The 16,796-nt window shown below is 39.0% G+C and overlaps 1 pseudogene; it reads right to left on the bottom strand.

Moving 5' to 3' along the window:
• Positions 1–760: 760 nt before the first annotated feature.
• LOC103665119 overlaps positions 761–16,796 on the bottom strand; it is a 30,222-nt pseudogene continuing 14,186 nt past the window's right edge.

Here is a 16,796-nt window from a genome sequence, read left to right as displayed (position 1 = left end):
ATGACGAGAGACAGAACAAGCACCATGCTGATATTTTCTTCCCAAAGGAGAATCTGAACACAGCATAAAATAATCAGACTTTGCTCAGAATACAATATTTGTGCAAAGTAAAAAATATTGTTAGTTTTACCAATAAATTATAGGGTGAGAATTGTGTTCAATTGTAGATAAGTTTCCTGATCTGTATAATTTTGCAAAATTACTTCTAGTTTTATCAGGGATTTTCAACTTGAGGCCCCACCCAGACCTGTTGATAGTGATTATAATAATGTTGGCAGGGCCAGCTATATAATCTCTGGCGCTCAGTATAAAATGAAACTAGAGGGACTCCAGTTCAAAAAGCAGAGCAATAAAGTATCCATTAAAGATATTAAAATATAAAGCTTTCCCCTTTATTCCGTGGTCTCTTGTTCAACCTGTCATGGTGTGTTTTATTTGCTATTTAATGTCATTCTAATTAGTGAAAAATCCAATTTAAATTATTTGCATGACTTTTAGTGTTCATCTTTATATTGCACAATGCCAGTTTAAAGTGCACATATAAAAGTACTTATGTGTGGAATCACCAAAATTGCACGCTTCACAGTCTGAGCTCACATATCCATATATATTTTGCTCTTACCAGAACAGTGGACCTTACACAAAACGAACAACTATATGCATTTTCCTTTTGTTTTCTTCAGGAAACTAGCTCTTTTATTAGAAGGGGCTTGTGGTAGGTAACAGTGCTTGCAGTGCTTGCAGACCCATAGGGTAATCATCACCTCTTTGGTGCAATAGCGCCTTCCAGTTGGACGTTCAGCTGTCGACTTGTCCGCTTGAGGAACGGAGTCTCCTTGTCGTGCCGCTTCTCCTCCACCTGTCTCCCCGCGCCCTCTCGCTTCTCCGTGGCCTCACACGTGGTCTTCTGCTCCTTCATTTGCCTCTCCAAACCTCTCTTTTCTGTTTCTAATTCTGCAATTTTCCTCTCCATGTCTGACTTCTCTGTTCAGGCTGCAGTGCCTTCCTCGAGTCGAACACCACGCTGCTCTCATGTGAGGTCTGGTAGGTGGTGATGGTCAGAGGGATCGGGTCCCGGACCTGCAGCAAAGGCAGAACCCTCTCCGCACAGTGATGGTGACCTCCTGCATCAGCTCGTCAAAACACAGCTCTCCTCGCACCGGGCAGATGGCGGCCTCCCGGGCCTGCTGCTATTGCAGATTCAGACCCAGCTGCTGCAGGGAGGCACCGCATCCATCCCAGCGCAGGCGGTGCTGGACGCCTGCTGGATCCATGGCTCCGTGTCTGCCTCCCACTCCCTTGGGGGCAGGATGACATTCAAGATTTCTTCTGCCTTCTTTGTAGGATCTGGGACACAGGAAGTTGAAGGGAGCTTGGTCTTTGGTGCCTGTAGGACTGGACCTGAGGGTCCAGGATGCTGGGGACTGACTTTCAGTGGGAACCCGCCTGCTTTGGGGTTCCTTGTCTCCCTTTCTGATACACATATGTTCTACCACTACTCTCCACTTTCAGCTGAATGATAAATAAGAAATAATGGAAAAGGAAAGAACTGTGGGTTGCCCTATTTTTTTCTTTCCTTCTAAGGCATATTTTCAGTGTAAGTGGTTAGCTAATCTACAGAGAAGTAACTTGAGTAGGAGAGGATATAATAGAGATCCTGGAATGTTCGTGATTCTTAGACTGCAATTGTCTTCATTCCTCATTCAGAGCAAGTTCTTGTTCAAATGGAAAGCATGGTCTCTTGGGGGGAAAGCGTGGCCTTAGTTAGTCATAGAGGTAACACATTTACCTTGTACTTTTGAGTCTTACTGAACTCAGATTCATTTTGGGTCCATCAGAATTCTGTGCTGCTGGTAACTTGTAAGTTTTAAATGTAAATGGTTGGCAGGTAATGTTGGTAATAATGCATATTTCAAGAATCTACTCTGCTCACATGGATGCCCCATTGCCCCACTGAACTTCACTTACAAAATACAAGTTCAAAGATAAAATTATAAAGAATTCAAGATGGTGACAAGAGCATTAAACCAAATACAGAGCCCCTTTAAGACAGAGCTCTGTGCAACTATACTGGGCCAAGCCCATGAAGCTGGCCTTAATAATGATGCTAATAAAATGTCTAATATTTATTAATGCATGGCTATGTGGTAAAGCTACTTCTTATACATTAGATCTTTAATTTGACATATGAGGCTCTATTTGACATTGAGGAAACTGAGATTTTGATATATTAAGCAATGAGCTTCTAGGTCCTTAATACTCAAGGTATGGTTCTCTGGACCATCATTGGCTGAAGGCTGCTGGTAATGCAAAATCCTGGGCCCTCTTGCAGACCTGCTGAATCAGAATCTGCACTTTTATTCCCCAGTGATGCATGTGTACATTAAAGTTTGACAAGCACTGTCTGAGTCATTTGATGACAAACAAAAGGGGCCATACTATGTATCAAGTCCTATCTGACTTCAGACCTTAAACATGAAACCAATACCTTACTGTCTTATATAATCCAAATTTTCTGATGATGGGCCCCAGTCATGTGTATTAAAAGACAAATCGAAATTCCACGTGGATTGTGATCTGCACCATTGGCAATAACCACTGGCCTGGAAACTTCTACCATGCCTTCCAGTTTTACAAACTATAGTAACTTTATAAATCATATTCTTATGGAACACAAAAATAATGTTGAGGAATACAGGGGAAGAGCTATATTTCTGAGGTTAATGTAAAAGACTCTAAGAGCAGATAAGTTTTGAGCTGGGTTATTTAGCTCGGACAAGAGAAGTTAGAAAAGATACTTGCAAAAGACCTTTTCAAAATGTTCAGTGCTATGCTCGATGCACACTGATCAGTTCGTTCCTAACTCCATAGAGCTCCGTAAACCTCCAAGAGGGACAGACATCCCTCTTCCCCCTAAATAAAATCAATCCATATGTAGGGACAAGAATTTTGCTAGGGGAAGATAATTCACCTCAATTCAATTATACAGTATGCAAATAGATATTGGGTTGTATATCTATTAAGTGCAGAACACTGTTTGGTGCCATAGAGAATAATAGAGATGCAAGACACAGAACCATCATCAGTAAGCCTCGGCTCTAGCAGACGTTTAGTTATTTTACAAATACTCTATAATGCATAAGAGCTTTAGAGATATTAACTCATTTAATCCTCCTAATATTCTTATAAAGAACGTACTCTTTTCACCATCCACATCTTGTAAATAAGGAAACTAAGGCACAAAGAGGTCAAGTACCTGACCCAAATTCACACCTGGTGGGGACTGGATTTGAATGCAATCCATCTAGTTCCAGAATCAATGTTCTTAATTGCTACCCTAGGCCGCTTCTAAGCCCTATTCACAAATTATTTTATTATGGAACAAAATAAAACTACAAGAGCATGGTGGGGTGGGAGGAAGGACAGGTTTGATACAAAATTTTAACTAGATTGACAGAAAATCTGCTCTGACAAGAATCTGGGATGAGAGGGACTAAAGAGCAAATGTGTTTGTTTTATAAACAGGTATAAAACTGTAATTTGAAAATAAAACATTTTCTTCTGAAAAAAATAATACAAACTGTGGAGATGACCCTATTTTCCTGGGGGGGGGTTAATATTTATGTTTTTATGGTTTACCACCACATAGAATGATTTTTTTCACCAATTTCAATTGATATGCCTTCCTTTTAACTCCTGGTCTTTACTAGAAGCTCTCCTGAGTAGATCAAGTTAGGAAATATTTAGTTCTCTGAAAGTCATTTTAGAAGTTATTCTGTCTAGAATGGCTAAAATTAACAAGTCAGGAAACAACAGATGTTGGCAAGGATGTAAAGAAAGGGGAACCCTCTTACACTGTTGGTGGGAATGTAAGCTGGTGCAGCCACTCTGGAAAACAGTATGGAGGTTCCTCAAAAAGTTGAAAATAGAGCTACCCTCTGACCCAGCAATTGTGCTACTAGGTATTTATCCAAAGGATACAAATATAGTGATTCGAAAGGGCACCTGCACCTCAATGTTTATAGCAGTAATGTCCACCATAGGCAAACTACAGAAAGAGCCAGGATATCCATCAACAGATCAATGGATAAAGAAGATATATGTGTGTGTGTGTGTGTGTGTGTGTGTGTGTGTGTGTGTGTGTATATATATAATTGAATATTACTCAGGCATCAAAAAGAATGAAATCATGCCATTTGCAACCACGTGGATGGAACTAGAGAATATTATTCTAAGCGAAATGAGTCAATCAGAGAAAGACAATCATTATATAATCTCACTCATATGTGCAATTTAAGAAACAAAACAGAGGGTCATAGGAGAAGGGAGGGAAAAATAAAACAAGACAGAATCAGAGAGGGAGACAAGCTATAAGATACTTTTTTTTTTTTTAAGATACTCTTAAGCATAGGAAACAAACTGAGGGGTGCTGGAGGGGAGGGGAGGAGGGATGGGGTAACTAGGTGATGGGCATTAAGGAAGGCACATGATGGAATGAGCACTGGGTGTTATATGCAACTGATGAATTACTGAACTCTACCTCTGAAACTAATAATACACTATATGTTAATTAATTGAATTTAAATTTAAAAAAGAAAAAAATTTTAAGAAGAAGTTTTTCTGTCTAGTCATGTGAATTACAAATACACAACTTTAAATCAAAACAAAAAGTACATTTTATTGTCAGAACCCCAGGCACTGGGCATGTGACTCTGACATTTGTACTGATTTTCAAGGAATGATCTAGATATGGTAAAGTAGCTGTCAATGTGACTTGTTTCACCCTAAAAGTACATGTAAACTTCACTATTCTGCAGAAGAATAAAATACAGACTAAGTGGATAATGGAATAAAATATTCAAGAATACCATCTTGTTTTATTTTGCCTTTCAGGTAAGTAGAAGGGTTCTTGTTTACCATCTGTTGTGGGTTGAATAGTGTTCATATCTGTCTGAAACCTCAGAATGTGACCTTATTTGGAAATAGGATCTTTGCAGATGTAATTAGTTAAGGCAAGGTCATACTGGATTAAAGTGGGTCCTAAATCCAATATGATTTGTGTTCTCACTAATGTGACAAACATGCATAGAGGAAACACCATGTTCTAATGTGTACTAATGTGACACTTGTGCAAACTTGGCACAGACACATGGAGAAAACAGCAGGTGAAGGCAGAGATTGGACTGACCCATCTATAAACCAAAGAATGCTGACAACCAACAGCAAACCTAAGAGGCTGGAAGAGAGTCATGGAAAAGATTATTCATTTCACCCCCAAGAAGAAACAAACCATGCTGACACCTTGATTTCAAATGTCTAGCCTCCAGAAATGTGAGAGCATAAACTTCTCTTGTTTTAATTAAGCCATCCAGTTCATGGTGTTTTGTCATGGCAACCCTAGGAAATTAAGAGACCATATCTTAGTTGGTTACCATTGAGCATTGGTAATATTGCTGAATTTGTCTTTGCCTACAGTCCAAGGAAGTATGTTTCATGGAGTCAATGGTTGATTTTATACGACTCAGTCTATTTCATATGGACAAATGTATTGTGCCTACTTATAATAATAAAGAAAAGACAACTAAACAAAAAAAAAAAATAAGATTCTAAACTATGGAGCCCAATGTTAAGAAAATATTTATAATTAAATCAAAATTATTCCACTGGGACCATGACCTATTTTATAAAAATGGTATGGAAGGGTATCATTTCTTTGAATGGGTGGACAAATTATAGAGGATTTTATAAAATGCACATTAGACAGTTTGATCATATATAAAATCTGAAAATGTTTGTAACTGCTTCTAGTTTATTATTGTTATTATCTATTTTCCTATCCTGGTTAGCACAGAAATTCTCAAATATAAGTACCTGTTTGCTTTTTCCAGGAAGAGTAGGACAAGGACAAGAGGAGGGCAGGTACCTAGAGAGGTTGTTGTCTACCCCTGAGTTACATAAGAAGTAGTACAAGAGGATGTGTGCATGCTTGCAATATAAAAATAGGACAGAGACAAAGTCTCTGGGGCTGGTGGCCCTGAAAGAAAAAGTGTGTGTGTGTGTGTGTGTGTGTGTGTGTGTGTGTGTCCCGGCCTGACAAAGGACCCAAGGTCTTGATATTAAATTTCACTGGGATTCCCTCGTGTCTCGGTCACAGATGGCATGTTGCTTGCCCAGGAGGGACTAATTTTTCTCTCTACCTTGTCTTTATCTTCTGTGCTCTTCTCACTTCCTTTCCTATTCACCATCTATTGCCAAAATAATTTTTTTTCTATTTCTCTTTTCTGTCTAGCTCTGTCTTAACTCCTGGTAAGTTCATAAATCTTGTCTTTGGCAAAAAAATAAAATAAAAAAATTTAAAAAACAGAGTTCCCAGAACAGAGATGGAGCTGATTGCTGAATTTTGAAGGAAAGATATAGATTTTATTTATCTTCAAAGAGTTCACCTTAATGTAGTGTGTGTGTGTGTGTGTGTGTGTGTGTGTGTGTGTGTAGAGACTAAGTGAGAAAGAAGTGTGGAAAGAGAATGATGGTGAGAGAGAGAGAGGAGAGAACCCAGGAGCCAGAGAAAGTTAGATGTACAGAATGAGCCATATTACAGATCTACACTGCCCAGGAATCCCCATCTATTGGATATCTTTGTAAGTCTCTTTGTAAAGTTTCTCTCCTTTAAACTAATCTACTGAAACATTTTAATCTTTTTATTCCTATTGAAGAAAGCAAAGAAAAACTTAATCATCAAGTCTCTTTTTTGGCAAAAATAATTGTAAATGCATTCAAAAAGTCCAACTTCTCTAGGAAAATCATGAAACCCCACCATGCAACAGAAAATCTGCCTGTGAAAACAACATTCTTTTCTCCTCTCGTTACACGAAGGCCTGCAGTCAGCTTTCCAGCTGTAATTCTCTCCGACACTGGGGATATTAAGAATGTGAAGGAAATGCTCAAGTCGATTATAAATAATAGTGTGAGACACAGTGAAATATATTTCCTAATAATTGGCATTACATTATTGGACCAAGGGAAAAAAAAAAGAATAAAAGCAAAGAGAACATGAATGTAGGGAATCAAGGATTTCTCATCACTTCTTAGTAGTGGGGGTGGGAACAAAGAAATGGAAAGTAGAGACAGAGACAAGGATAAAGAGAGGAAGGGAGGAAGGAAAGAAGGGAGGGAGGGAAAAGGAAAGAAGGAAGGGAGAGAGGGAGAGAAAAAGAGAGTAGAAAAAAGAAAGAAAGAACCAAGAGAGGAAGGAGAGAATAAACCAATGCTCCTTTGGGGCTTGGTCCTGATGCCACGTCAAGCATCTGAATAAAATGAACTAAAGGACAGAGAAATGCAGCTGGACCTGTAGAGATAAGGGTGTGTCTGTCACCCAGGGGAAGCAATTCCAGCTTCCATGGGGTGAGTAATTGCAAATGCTACTTCTCCTTGAAAATAAAGAGAAGAAAATCATATGTGTTTATTCCATATTCACTGTCTTTATATGTGCTTGTTTCATATACAATTATTCTAATGTAAATTCATAAGTATCAGTACTGTACAGGCTGAGAGAGATCTAGGTTCTGTACTCAATTAGCCTATTATATTGTTACCCAACTTCTCTCAAGCAGGTATGCCTCACTGCCTACCTCACATGATTTGGGGGATTATCTAACAAGATAATAGATGGGAAGGCTTTTTTTTTTTTTAATGTAAAACACAATTCCTCTTGGGATTTCAACACATCTTGAGAGATAGCTGCTTGGGAGGATATTCCTCTTTTAACAAAAGAGAAAAGGCATTACTTTTTTATGGAGGCATTGTGAAGTGAAGTGTTAAAGCAGGAACATAAAAAATTTAAGGCCTGAAAACACACTACAAAGGAGAAAAAGGGTGTTTTTGTGAGCCGAGGTTGGGAATTATTTATCTAGATTGTTTGTCTACATAGTCAAACCTGACCAAACAAGGACTTTGCTTATTGCAGTTTACCTTGATGTTCCCAGAAGCTGAAATGCAGACTAAACAGGGAGGACCCCTAATCGTGTAAATTGGTCCAATGGGAACAAATATTCACTTAGTTGACTCCTAAGGTTGAAGGGAATGGGGAGAGAAAAAACAAAGGAATCCAGATAAGAGTCAAGAAGGAAAGATTGAAGGAGAAAAAGGAATTCCAGATATAAGGAAAAGGAGGAGGACAAGAGGAAATGAGTAGAGACGCCAAAAGGGAGAGGGAAGATGAGGTTATGCCAGAAAAGAACCGAGAATAAAGACAGAGAAAAATGATATTGATTTGGCAAACCTATGTAAACATAGTTAAGCATCAAACTTGACTTATCTTCAAATTTGCCTCCAGCAGAGACTACTATTCACTGTGAGATCCCTCTTAAATTTTCCAACAGTCCATAATATCATTGAAAAGTCAGCATAGGTCCTCAGCCTGGAGGAACACAGGTATGAATAGAGATCCATCTCTGTGTGTTGTCGAAAGTGTTCCTTTATAGTCACAGCTGTGTATAACTCGAAAGGATTATGAATTAGAGTAATGTTGAATGCTTATTCCAGCCTGAATTTCAACCTGATCCTTTGTCCTAATATCTTCTATTTCTGGACCAATAGACATATGGCTATTCAAATGGTAGATTTCCCAACATGCATATGAAGCAGTCAAGTGTTATAAATAATTAAGAATTCAGTTCAGAAACATAGTCATGCATTTATGAATTTTACTGAATTTTCTCTACTTTTCTCATTTCTCTTTTCTTTTTTTTTTTTTTTTATTTATTCGACAGAGATAGAGACAGCCAGTGAGACAGGGAACACAAGCAGGAGGAGTGGGAGAGGAAGAAGCAGGCTCATAGCAGAGGAGCCTGATGTGGGGCTCGATCCCACAACGCCAGGATCACGCCCTGAGCCGAAGGCAGACGCTTAACCGCTGTGCCACCCAGGCGCCCCCTCATTTCTCTTTTCCATCTGCAAACATACACATACTAATACCTACTTATTTTCTCTTTAATCCAAAGACCAACTAACAAAAAATAACAAAATATCCTATTGGAGACCCCAGTGGAGTCAGACCGTGTGAGCAGCACAGCAAAACTGCACCCAACAGTGATGCCCAGGCTTGACATTCTGATTGACTGAAGGCATAGTTTAAGGAACATTTTGGCACCCACCCTCCACCCCTGCCTCGTCCTTGCTTGAGGAACTCTAATTTAGTTTGGATATCAAGTGGCCATAAACTTTAGGGGTTCTGGGCCCATAGTCACCCCAGGGATGAATCCTGCACAGTGGTGATCCTGACCAAGGAGATATGAGAAGAAACATGCCACAGCCTTCTGTGAAAGTTTTAAATGAGAGATACAAAAAGGGTCGTGCCCTTTCTTCATCTTCTAGCCTTTGGACGGAGTCACCTAAGGCTATGATTTCTGGAGTTGTAGCAGTCATCTTGTAACCAAGAGGGACAAGGCTACATATGAAAGCTGACATCTGGTTATTAGCCCTGGAACCTCCAACTTCCACACTTCCAGAATTTTAGGCATGTAAAGTAATAAGAAAACCTTTATGTTTCCATTCTTATACTAGTTGTATTTTTGTTATCACATTTAAGAACACTCTGATACAAACACCTGCCACAGAATATAACACACACACAAACACAATTTTAATTGCTGCTTTAGGTAAACTTATTGGTAGCTAGAAGGAAACATGGAGTCAAAGGCAGAATGAAGATGGGATACTCTTGAACAGATGTATAGATGGAAAAAATTCAGGAGCATGGAAGAGAAGTAAATTTTTGATTGATTGATGCCTTAGAGAAAATTTAAGTACAGGTGAGGAAGTGGCATTGAAGAAGCAGAGAGATATTTTATCTTCTGAACTGAAAGAAAGCAGGTAAGAATTGCTACTGAGCTCTATTCACAACGGTGGAGGAAGGAAGTTGATGGGTTTTTATCAATAATCACTTGAGTTTTCTTATTAGTGTATAAAGTTTTTTGAAGACAGGATTTGAGGTCAGGCTTGGTGGTTAGGGTACCTGCCAGGCCAGTGATTTTTCGGAAATTGTTGAGAGAAATGACAGAAGCTGATGAGAAGGATTGGTAGAGTAGAGCCAAAATTCTTGTTACAGAACATTTCTTATTGGTGGCACCCAAAGTTACAGGAGTGTTATTTCTCAAAGACCATTCCCTAGCTTGAGCAGAGGGATTGGAAAGATGAACTCTGATTGGGTTAGTTTGGAGGATTTCCTGGGAAGAGTTGCTGAAAATTTGTGACTAGAACATGTTGCCTTAAGTACTGGCGTCTTTTTATTCTGAAGGGAAGGTACATTCACCCATCAAGGCTTTTCAGTCCGACTTGTGTAAGTCTTAAAGGTCTTGAGCTAAAGATTGATGAAGACTGGAAGAAACCTTTATTAGTCGCCAAGTTCATTTCTGTGTTTATAAAGATTGTTAAGAACTCTCTCATAGATAAACCTTTGCACTCTCTTCCCTAAATGAAAAACTTCCATATTGGCAAGAGAACAATATTTTAAGAAAGGAAAATATCATGCAAAATGCTATTATCCAAAACAAATGAAAGTCAAACTACTTTGAATAAAGGCAGAGGCCATGTGTCCCACCCCACCTGATTACCAGTTATATTTCTCTTCTTTACCTCTGTATTAGTCCCCAGGCATCTCCTTTGAATACTAGTGCTCCTGCGAACACAGTTTCAAGGAAAACCAAAGAACAAACTTAAATTCTTTGGTTTGGCCTTAAATTGACAATTTGAGATATTTTAAAACAAGATCAGCCATATAAATAGAATGGGTCACTGCTTATCTGTTATAAATCAGGCACTTCCATGAGTTCCACATACTACTGCATCATTTAATATCATTGATAACCTAGGAATGGCAGATGCCAAGGGTAGCCACTATTCACCATTATACTGACCTTGGATTATGCCTGTACATTCTTCCTCATTCTTTAAAAGAAAATGTCCTTTAAAATGAGTAAAAAATGGGGATTTTACTAAATATTTCAAATGAAAATATGAAGGAAGTTAAACTGTCCATGGCATAAAACTTATCAGAATGGAGGAATCTTCTGTTAAGAGTGATCTGTATTTTGTCAAAATAGATTTTTCAGATATTAGGTCAATTTAAAAATGCAGAGATATTGCATTGGATCTACTTTATTTGCAACAACCAGTTCCATTGCCAGCTGAGAGCAAGGTATCAAGAAATGAAGATTCCAGGGGGCACCTGGGTAGCACAGCGGTTAAGCATCTGCCTTCGGCTCAGGGCGTGATCCCGGCATTATGGGATCGAGCCCCACATCAGGCTCCTCTGCTATGAGCCTGCTTCTTCCTCTCCTACTTCCCCTGCTTGTGTTCCCTCTCTTGCTGGCTGTCTCTATCTCTGTCAAATAAATAAATATAATCTTAAAAAAAAAAAAAAGAAATGAAGATTCCAGGTAGGTATGCCCTGGTTTAAATATTCTGATTGTCAGTGTCAGACTATAGGTTCCAGTTTGAGGTTTGCAAAACATGACCACAAAAATAATGAACATATTTTAGATCCAAAGACCTAAAGGAGAGGCTAAGATAGAGAATGTGGGAATTTAACATCTCCCTCTCCCATAAAAACACAACAAATACATTGCCTACTTTCTACTGTTTCTCAGGCTCTCCTTTACAAACTGCTGACTTAAACACCTACCTATATATTCTCATAACTCAAAGCCACTGGGGGTCACTACTCCATGTTTTATTTCATCATCTATGACTATTATTCACTACAGTTTATCTCCATTTCTCTCCATTTCTTTGTCTTTTGCTAAAACTCCTGTTTTTTCAAGGTTCAAGAATTATGCAAATGCAGAACTGTTGTTTGATATGCTCAAGTGCATTCAGCAAAGCCTTCTACCACTTCTGTTAATGTTAAGTATTCTGCAGAAAGAGAACACTCATGCCCAAAGAGACACACAGTATTTTCTGGAAGTTCTGGTGCCACCAGTTAACCCAACATCATACAACTAGACTTCAACACTTTACTGTCCTTCCCAACTTTACTGGAACCTCTGAAACATGACCCAATCTACGTTTCAATTCCAAGGCTCGACATCAAGAAGACTGACTTGAATATGAACAACCAACTAGCATCATCCTACCTTCACTTGTCCTAAATCTCCCCAGGAATTTGACCTGTCCTCCATGTAAGTTTCTCACACCTATGTGTACCCAGAGTATTGTCCCAACCTGGAATACTACACATTAGAAAATAAAAATGCCAACGACCCCTCCTCTGACCCACTCTTCAGAGAAGGACTATAATTCTGAGGCTGCTTCCTGAAAGATTTAAAGAAGGAGAGAAGGGGTTCCTATCCAATACTCTATAACAGAGCAAATACCACAGAAAGTCATTCTTTCCCTGAGGATGAAAGGAAAGGTCATCTCTTGCAGATTCTGCCAATCATCTCTTGATAAGGGGAGTAGTAATGACTTGTCATTAAAGATAGATGGTTAACAATAGCCACGCCTTCTTCTGCTGGTTGTGAGACTTCAGTGGCACAGACTTCTATGTGATCTGTCTCAGAGATAGCAGCATCCAGAAAATGGCAGAAGATATGGATTGCGATGATGAGGCTCAACTGAACAATAGCTTTTCTAGCCAATGAAATCCATAGAGATTCCAAGATGGAAGGAATTTTAATTGAAGTACCCCTTGTGGTTCTGAAAACCAAAGTTGTCTTTTTCTGCTAGTAATTTGGAAGAAACATCCGTCAAGCGATATTCCTTTGTGTCCCAAAGTTCCATAAAAGGGGATCGAAATCACTTGTTATTGTGTCCTGGCTTTCGGTTCTTCTACAGTTCTGTATTGGTGTCAGTTCCCCACTTCTGTTTAATCTTGGGCTCTGGAATCGATCCAGTCTTCAGGGTGAGGGAATTTAAGAAGCCTAGTCACTAGCTTAGAAGCTCAGCAGCTCAAAGCCAAGTGCATCTTATTCATGATCCTTCTACCCATAAAAACTAAATTCTTGCCATCTAATTATAACTAAATTGTTATATTATACCCTAGCTCCACTAGCATAAACCTTTGCCTAATTCTTTACAGAGCCATCCTGTTTGTGAACCTCAGTCTTCCCAATGGGGTCCAAGTTATTTGCAACTAAAAATATGTTCCTATTTGCAAATGCTAGTCTGCTTAGGCAAACCTCTATTGTTCATTTCCTGTAGTCATTCACTGATTCATTAAAAAAATATCGACTGAGCTTCCACTATTTGCCAAATGCTCTGTTGGGGCTAGGAAGAAGTTAAGATCAGGGCAGAAACTGGCCAGATCTCACAGAACCTTCACCTATCCACTGACCATTCCTTGATCTCCAACCCCAAGATAGGTCAGCTAACATGCCTCTGATAACAAACTTTCCCTGGAGTCTCTGACTCAATTTCCTACAACACTGTCCTAAACCTAATGGATCATAAAATGAACTTAACAGCACCAACCCTGTTGCTGATCTCCCTCCATCCTCACTGATTTTGTCAGCCCACAAAATCCTTTCCTCCACTGCCTCTCGCCCATACAGAATTGTTTTCTTTTTGCTTTAACTTAATAAAGCCACAGTCCAACCTCTGCCTTATTCAAAACAAGCCATTTGTGAGGACACTGATGCTAAATCGTTTGCCATCATTTTCCTTACAGATTTTGGCATTTAATAGAGAGGGCAAAAATTAAAAACAAAAAACAAAAAAACACCCAAAAACCCAACAACAACAACTTTGTTACTAGGCAGTAAAACTCCCCACAACTGAATATTCACATTGTTCATGGATCAGCAAACACCCCAGTTTGTCTGTAATTGAAAAAAAAAAAAAACCATTTGGCACATTTCTATTAAAAAACCTTCCCCTTCATGAATGTTTAAACAAATTAACTCGAACAAGAGGCAGTGATATGCATATCAAAAACAATTCTTAAACCTGAAGTCAACTAAAGCATGGGGAAATCAGTGTGCTGGCAGGTATTCTTTCTGAATCACACTAACAATTTCCTTAACACCCTTTCCTCTTTCAGGCAAGGACTTTTGCTTTTATCTTGGAAGCTTTTAAGGTTCTGGTCATTGCTAAAGCATTCTTAGTCTACTAAAAACCAAAGGTGACTTTGCATGACCACAGTCAAATCAAGCTGGTACATTCTGTTCCACTAATTAGGCTCTCTCGCTGGTAATTAATGGTGTTCCATAGATGTCTACTAGCGGACTCATCTGTGTATACCCAGTGAGATCAGTTCTACTTACATAGCTAGAGTGTTACTCATCCTAACATGCAGACAGAAAGACTCTAGTGTTAGTTCTGTATCCAACTAAGTCTGTGGCATTGGGCAAGTTGCCTTAGTCTCCTCATCTGTAAAACGGAGCAAGATAGCATTTAAATTCAATGATTCTAAGAAGCAGTCACGTGCTTTGTTTTTAACCCCACTAACTTAGCATTGTGTGCATAGTCTAAAAGACTCAGAGATTACACATCAAAGTAAGATACATGTGCAGAGCATAGGATTTCCTCAGAAACTCTGCTCATAGAAGAAATCTATATAGTCTCAGTTCCAGGACATGCACGTCCTCTGGGATCATATTGAGAGTCTTTCCATTCTTATTTAAAACAAAACAAAACAAAACAAAAAAAAAACAAGAAAGGTTTGGATAGACTTTTATTCATCCCCTGAGATTTGAATGCTGGAGAAAGCATCTCACCACATTGCAGCCTGGGTCTCATTAGTCTAGGACCTCCATACTCAAAAGGGTCTTTTTCTCCAGGAAATGTATGCTGAGGTCACTGCCCTTTCATGGGGCTTATCAAATTCAGTTTAGATAAAGAAAAAGGAAAGGAAAAAAAGAAGAAGAAAAGAAGGATGGAAGGGAGAGAAAGGTAAGGAAAGAAAGGGGGAGAGAGAGAGAGACAGAGACCAAGAGGGAGAGACAGAGAGAGAAGGGAAAGAACAAGGTAAGGAAAGGAAGATGAGGAAAATGGTAGAAAGAAAGATGGAAAAGAAGAAAGGGGAAAAAAAAATTCCTGCTCTCTGGGACTTTGGGGAAAGTGGATGAGTTAACAGTATACAACCACCATTACAGCCATAGTTATCCTTGCCCTATGAATAGAAGAAAACAACTTTTGACACCCTCTAACTTTCTCTATTTCTCCTCCTTTCCCTGATTTCCTATTAGTTATGCTTTTGTCTTATTATTAATTAAAGTTATTTCCTCTAATACCTCTTGAGTACCTTCTTACTAGGTAGGGGAGAGAATCTTCACTCATTTTGATCCTTCAAGTAATCCTTGAGGGTGGACAGATGAGAATATGGAAGTAGTTGGTAACTGGCAGAGTCAGGACTCCTATCTGCTCCGTCCACACACATATCACCTTCCCTATCCCACCACCTTCCCATCTTTGAATGCTTGCTGTTTCCTGTAAAATGTAAGCAAGAGTCCAGTCATCGGGTATGTTTGGCAAAAAAGAGTGGTATTCAGGTGAAAGGAGAAACCAATCAACCCTATGTTGGCATAGAGCCAGAGGCCAAAAAGGAGAGCCATGTTACAAAGTTGGAGCAGAGGCAAAAGAATGGAGAACAGATCTGACACAAACATTTTAAACCTACGGGAAATAATCTAAAGGGCTTTTTCTATAAATTTATCACAAACTCCATGCCTTTAAAATTAGCTGACTACAGAAACCTTTGTATTAATGCAGACATTTTTGGATGAAGTTGCCCTGTCTCTAGAAAATTCCATTTCTGCTTTGAAATCTCCACACCTCTCTCCCTCCCTCCATGCGTCGCTCCCACCCTCCCTCCCTCTCTCCTTTCTTCCCTCCCTTCCTTTTCCCCCATTGTACAAAATACACAATTTCAGAGAGAACAATTACACCAATTACTCTTATTTCATTAAATCATGAAAATGAAGAGCAAATTCTCATACTGTTACCTTTAAAAAGTTATAAAAATTGATTGCTTGTTTTTCTCTTCATTTCTGTTTGATTATCCCCCTCCCAGAGATAAGTATTATAAATAAATATAGATTTAATCTCCGTAATTCACCACCAAGGGGAAATGTGTAGTTCGGATGAATGGAAGAAAAGATAGACATAAAAAAAGACCCCTCTGCCGATCAAACCTTTCATTTCCAAGCAGAAATAATTACAGTGATGGTCAGTGGGGAGATTTGAGCAATTTACAGAGGTATAACAGCGGTTCCTATCAACACGGTTTTATATTCAGGGCAAGGCATAGAACTCTAGGTCCTGAAGCATTGCCTATAATCTTTATTTCATTTTTAGATGTTATGCTGTAATAAAATGTAAAAAGGGAATACATAAAAAGTTATAGAGGTGGGAAAAAACATGGTTTGAAGTTGTATGGCATTTCTTGACAGGGCATGTTCCTAAGGATATGCAGAGAATAACAAATGCCATTTGAAATAAGTACACTAGAGATCTGAAACTAGATTGAAAACCCAAGTCAATTTTCCTGAGTGTCATTTGATTAGCTTTCTTATATAGAATGGAGGTTTAAACAATGCTGGGATTCTGAGTGCAGAGGTGCTGGGGAACACAGTGAGAAATGGGTTCCTCCCACCAATTTCATTCCGATGGCTTTACAACATTATCTTTTCACATTCTTCCTGTGTTTTTGCAATAATCCACAAATGAAGCAATGTCAGAGAAAATGTGATTGATTGTGGTGAAGCACGCACGCACACTCACATGCAGCAAGTTATTTTTCTATTCCCTTTCCAATTTGTCCCGGAGTTGCTCCAGGCAAATACCTGTAGCCAATTGCCTGT

The sequence above is a fragment of the Ursus maritimus genome, unplaced genomic scaffold (assembly GCF_017311325.1).
Source record: "Ursus maritimus isolate PB19 unplaced genomic scaffold, ASM1731132v1 scaffold_18, whole genome shotgun sequence".
NCBI lineage: Eukaryota > Metazoa > Chordata > Mammalia > Carnivora > Ursidae > Ursus > Ursus maritimus.
This window is presented reverse-complemented; position numbering and strand designations above follow the sequence as displayed.